This window comes from Quercus robur, chromosome 3, assembly GCF_932294415.1.
Source record: "Quercus robur chromosome 3, dhQueRobu3.1, whole genome shotgun sequence".
NCBI lineage: Eukaryota > Viridiplantae > Streptophyta > Magnoliopsida > Fagales > Fagaceae > Quercus > Quercus robur.
Genome location: NC_065536.1, coordinates 7,496,236 through 7,503,011, shown reverse-complemented (window position 1 = coordinate 7,503,011; position 6,776 = coordinate 7,496,236).

Genomic DNA, 6,776 nt, shown 5'->3' with positions numbered 1-6,776 from the left:
TATCTGTCGAGCTGCTATCGAGCCACGTGCTTCAACAGCTCTATAGGTCTCAATAGATAGCTAGCTATCGAGCTTTAATGAATAACATTTCTTCGTCTTGTTTCTTGGACAGACTTACATGGCTTTAACACTTGATATTGAAACACAGTTTCTTGAAGTATTAAACACATCCTAGATCTACCAAATTACAAGTAAAGTGCGTTTTGTCAAAGGATTAGCCAATTACATAAAATAGTGACATATGTTCCTAACAAGTGAATCACATATGTCCTAACATAAAGGTCTTGTGAAAATGTTGTGGCATTATTTTTTGTATTTCTAGAATTTTTTTGTCAATTTTAATGAGCTAAAATTAGCTATTTCACACACAATTTTTTTGGGTTAACTTTTGTATTTTTGCTTCTTCTTTTTTTAACACATTGTTTTAAATAAAAAACATAGTTTTTTTACACAAAAAAAAAAAAAAAAAAAAAAAAAAAAAAAAAAACTGATTCCCAAAAATCAAACAAACAAACTTAGGAAAAAAACACTTTTCATCTTTTACGTTTTGGATAGTTCACAATTCCAAACCCCCCCCCCCCCCCCCCCAACACTTTAAAATCAAGCAATCTTCCCTTAATATTTTGGAAACAAGCAAATACCTCACACTTTACTCTCTCCATTAAACCCTATTGAAATCTTATAATTCATAAAATATTTCATTTTATAATGTCAAAAATACACCCAATAAATTTTAATATCCCATAAATTTTCTTCCTATATTTTGAGTTTAAGGTGGTGGTAATGCTTGGAAAGTTGGAATTGTGAAATAGGATATTTTATATGTCACCTAAAGAATATAGGTTTGTTAGATTTAATCTTCTAGACATATGATTTTTGCTAATAGAAAATTCGATGACACTGCCTTTGTTATTTATTTATTTTAATTTCTTTTCTTGCTTAAAATGAGTATTTGTTAAAAACTAAGTAAACTAAACATCACTCCTATGCTCATAAAATGTAAAAAATAAACAAGGGAGTATGAATATAACAAAATTTTCATTGTGGATGCTTGCAGGTATTGGACGAAGAGCTTCAATTGTAGCATATGACACTATTAATTTATTGCAAAAAATTAAATATTGTGACAATGTTTTAGCAAAACTTAGTTGATTATTGTTGGAAAATAATGATATTCGTCAACATTTTCAGAAGTTTTTAGTAAGTGGATATTGCTTTCAACAATTAGGTATGAAGAAACTCTTATAGTAAAATAGATATTTATATGTGAAATAGCTACCCTAACTTTATGCAATCAAAATTCTTATACAAATGAGATTAACATTATATGACATGCATATTTTATTTACATGGTTTCATGCTTTTCAAATAGATTTTTATCTCAATTTTCTCACTCAGTAGGCAGCACATGCTCACGTGTCTCCCAAGCCAGTACATGTAAATGAGCCAAGTTTAAAAGAAAAAAAAAACTTTATGTTTGTCTAGTTAGCAAAGGAGGCAAGTTCAAGCCCAACTTTAGGCTTAATAAGTTAAATTCAAACAAAATAATGTATTCATGAACAGGATTGTGAGTATGAGACTTGATTTAATATATATATATATATATATATATATTGATAAGATATCATATTATTATTTGTAATTTATTGATAATATAGAAAGTTCATTTTGTAGAAAAAGTTATATATGAATTTCAACAATAAAAAAAAAGTTGGTGACTCTAATTTTTATAAATTTATAAAAGGAATAATTTTATCTCAATAGTCCAAATAATATAATTTCCACTATAATTTATTTATTAATCATTAACATAGATTTGTAAAGTTACAAAAAATTTGATCACATAGATTCTAGGCAATCTTTTGCGTGAGTTGCCAATTAAAATCCCAAAATTTTTTTTTTTGAGAAGTCAATCGCGCAAGAACATGTGGTTGTGGGATTATATCACATCATCCCACCATATCAGCACCCACTGCATTTGGGATAATTATACCCAAGCACATTAATATATATATATATATATATATTTTTTTTTTATTATTCAAAATTTACTAGGGTTTTGTTATGGGGGTATTTTGGGGTTTTGTTATTAGCTAGGCTTTTTTAGACATCACACAAAGGAAAATTCTAAGAATAAAAAATTCTGATAAGTTTAATGGAGAGAGTAACAAAATGGGAGTATTTGCTCACTTCCAAAATATAGAAGAAGAAATTATTTGGTTTCAAAGATTATGAGGAAAATTGTGAATTACCCTAAACATAAAAGGGTACAAATGCATTTTTTTCCTTTTAAAAAATATGAGATGCATTACTAGATTAATATGGTAGAGTAGTTGGGACAATGTTGTTTTCAATACTCCCTAAAAAAAGAAGGCTAGTCACTAACTTTATTGATCATACTCTTATTTTTTGTGTGAATCAAGGAATGACCCTTTTTCTTAGGATTGTTAAATAAAAAAAAATAAAAAAAACATATAGGCCAAACTAATCAACTAGATTGGACCAAAAATCAAGTTTGATTTGATTTTTTGATGGATTTGGTCTGATCGGTCCTTAGTTTAAAATTCTTGGGTTTCTATCCAGATTCCAAATTTGCCAAAAAAAAAAAAAAAGAAAAGAAGGATGAAGCAGACCAAACATGTAAGTATATAATTTTTTTTTTTTTTTTGTGAATTTGATATATATTTTTAAAAACCATAATAACATAAGTACCTAAGTTTCTTAGGGTCTATTTAGTTCTCACATCACTCATATCTCTCTTCTCATATCTCAATAATTTCATGACTCAGTACTCATTCTCATATCTCATATTTTATTCTCTCTTTTTCTCTTAACTTGTTCCCCAAGGTGTTTGGCTTTAGTTTTCTACTAAAAATACTCATCTTTAACTCAACATAGTGGTCCCACAAATTTGACCAGTCAAAACAGTAACAATACTCACAAGTCACAATTCTTCTCCTTCCCTTAGCCACCACTACTCCTACTCCTTCCCTCATAAACACACCAAGTTGTGTTACACTGCCAAGATCCTCTTCCACTCCGCCTCCTACCACCATTGACAACCACTACAACCCACAAAAACTCACCGATCCCAACCCCTAAAAACCCAATGCAAAGCACCTAATCACTGCACAAAACACAACCCTTGTCCCACCGATCTCACCATCAGAACCCACAACCCACTCCACCTCTGACTTGCTTCTTCATTGATTGGTCTCGTGCTGGAGCATCTGTTAAGTTGGAGCGGTAGAGGTTAATTGGAGGAGATGCAAGAGCAGAGAGAGAGATGAGAGATGAGAGTGTTCTAGACGAAGAGATAAGAGAGAGAAAACTTAGTAAAGATAAATCATTTATTACTGATAGAGACAACTCAACCATGTGGGTCCCACTTATTGGTTATATTTACAAAATTGCCATTGTAACTCAATTCTCATAATTTGAAAACACAAAAAAGTTGTTTCAGTTTCCATTACCACTCTAACTCATTTTTTTGAGTAATGAGTTATGGGAATTGAAAACAAAAACTAAACCAAACCAACATCCTTGAAGGGGGCCCATAAGATTTGAGAATTGACTGATGAAATCACTTAAACCAAACACAATCTCTTTGCAAGACTCTCTCACTCACAGACAACCCTTTGAGTTACATAATTAAAATTGAACTTTGTAAAGTTGTGATTTCTAACTATTTTGTGTTGGCTTTAATTTCGTGCCAAATTTGATTTTAATTTCTTCAATCATTTTCCTTGTATGTATATGGGTTTATTTTTAAGGGATGAGTGTGAGAGATTAGTGAAGAATCAAGTTTCAAAAGATGAATTAGTGGATTTCACAACTAGCTCATGAGTAGCTCACGAGAAGCAACCCGCGAGTAGCTTGTGAGAAGCAACTCACGAAAAGGCCATGTGTGGAGCACACGACTGGAAGCTGAAGAGTCATGTTAGGCTGTTAGATTCGCGAGTGTTTCGTGAGAAAGGCCAACCTGCAAAGGACCCGCGAAACTTTCTGTTTAGCAAAAAGTTGTGTTACTTTACCAAATTCTTTACCCACACTATAAATACCCTCATTATTCACGAATTGTAAGGAGTACTTTTCAGAGAGAAAACCCTAGCAAATACACTTGAGAGTTAGAGATTGTTATATCCACAATCATCTACACATTTCCTTGTAGTTTTTCTCAACTCCTACCTCTCCATCTTTAGATCCTTGAGAGGTTGTTAGCCCAAACACTTACCACACCCATTCTGAGTGTCAAGTGAGACTTTGGTGCTATTGGGAAGCATTGGAAGGAGCCATGGAAGGAGCCATTCATTGGTAGATGCAATCGGGCTGAATTGCGAGACCCGGAAAGCTAGAGAAGACAAGCCTTCGAGAAGTCCATTGGTAGCAGGAGCTTGGAGGGCTCAAGTACATGGGGTAGATTAGGTTTGGAGGGTCTTTTGTTATCCGCATACTCCAACTTTATTCTCTAGTAGATCGATTTCGACTTGGAGGGACGCGGAGAGGTTTTTTGTCGAGTTTTTCGGTTTCTTCTTTGATAACACATCTCGGTGTTATCTTGTGTTTGCATCTCTCTTTCCTACTCTTTAAACTTTCATTTTATTGTTGATGATGGATGAATATGGCTTAGGATAGTGTTATCGGTTCATTGTGCTTATTTACTTTTGTTCCTCATTTAGTATAAGTTAGAGTAAAAGCAATTTAGCCGTTATTTTTAATTGGGGGTCAGAACAAACTCTTGGGTTTTACCACAAATCCGAGATTTCAAACTTAAGTTTTTTTATTAAATTTTTTTTTTCCTTTAAAAAATCCCCCAAAATTATTTGCCAATAGCCCAAAAATTGGAAGGGCAACTGTGCAGGCCTAAGACTGAAATTTGGATCAAACCTATTGGACTCGGACCAGTTGAAATTGGTAGCCTATCCCATCAAGTAGTCCAAGGTTTGGAGAAATTGAACAGACTAATCCGATCCTAAAAAATGCAAAAGACCGATCAGACCAAACCGTTTTCACCCTACTTTTTCCTTAGCCAAAAAGTTAAAAATGTAACTTTGCTTGTTCTATTTTTTCTAAGAAAACTACTTTTTTGTCACTCATAATTATTAGTGGGGAATTCTCATATGATCAAAAGGCTTTTTAACCTGGGACAAATTTTGGGTACAACTTCTTACATGTAATGTCTTAGTTTTTGTAATTGAATTTAGTTATATTGTTGTATTGACCAATAAAATAAAGGGCATTTTATTTTTTCAAGGACAATTAAAACTATAATTATATTTTGGTTCCAGTTAGCTCAACTGGTAAAATTTTTTATGGTTAAAAAAGTTTGGGGTTCAATTCTTGCTTACACAAAAAACTAACTAGTATTTTAGTCTAATAATAAAAGAGATATTACCAAAAACGAACGCTATAAGTTGAAATTCTTTCAAAAAAAAAAAAAAAAACTATAACCATGTGATTTCATTAACCAATATAAACATGTTATTAGATTTAAAAATCTGTGGTACTCTGCACACCATATTTAATTACAATGATTGATATTTTTTTACCACTTCACAAATTTATGCTATTAATTAAATGAACATATTTACTAAATAACTGGACATAGTTAAACTTTTTCTTGGACTTTTTTTTTTTTTTTTTTGGATGAACACTTTTTCTTGGACTTAACCCGAGCAATTTAGGTTTGTTGAATACCTTAACTATGAGTGGGCCAAACTTTGTTTTGAATAAAGTTTGACATTACAAGAAAGCTTAACATGGTCCGAGATAAATGAATAAATAATTAGCCCAAAACAAAATGACAAAAGCGATGAAGGAATTCTAGAGGCAAAATGAAGGTCAAATGACAATCAAAGGAAAGAATTATGTTTAACCAAATAGAGCATGATTGTATTAAACTATTAATCAATGTGGTAAAAATAAATTTTTATTTTATTTTATAGATAGTGTTATTTTCTTTAAGAACAACTGACTTCAACTATGTAATTCATTCATTAGCCAATACAAGTATACAACTATAATCAAACACCTCTACCAAACAGGCCCTAAGTGTTTGGGTTTCAGGTTTTACCAGAGCTATAGAAATGGCAACTAGCGTTGAGGTGGAGTTGTGAGCCTTGAGAGAGAGACGGTTTTCTGATCTGCATTGCAAAGAATATGCAAGCTGTCAAAGTAGAATTGGATGCAAAAGTAGTCATGGTTTTTGAACAGTCTCATTCTCTCCCCATCTCGTATCTTTTGGGTAAACTCCAAGGGTGAAGGTTAGCTATTACTTCTGGGAAGCTAATTAGTGTCCAGATAAACTCACAAAGAACAGGGTCACTCGGCAAGAAGATTTTACGAGCTTTGACTGTCTGCCTTCAAACATTATTATGTTGTTGTATTTTGATGCTATTAGTAGAGGCGGCGGCAAGTGAAGCTTTTTGAACCCCCTGAGCTGGCAAAAAAAAAAAAAAAAAAGGAATTATGTATAATAATTTTAAAATAATTTTGTTATGATCCTTTAAAATAAAATTTTGAACTATTGACCCAAATTTTTTTTTTTTTTTTTTTAAGTTGAATTAAAATAAGCTTGAATATGATTTTCTTGACAATATCTTAGTTTTTTTAAATAGGAAATGTTACACTAAAAAACAATTAAACAATTAGACAAGAGTGATTCTAAAAAAAAGAAAAAAGAAAATAGACAAGGGGCATGAAATAGGGGATTGATTGTGTGAAGATAAATGCAAATGTTAACACAACAAAAATTTTCTTAATACAATTGTAAAGGC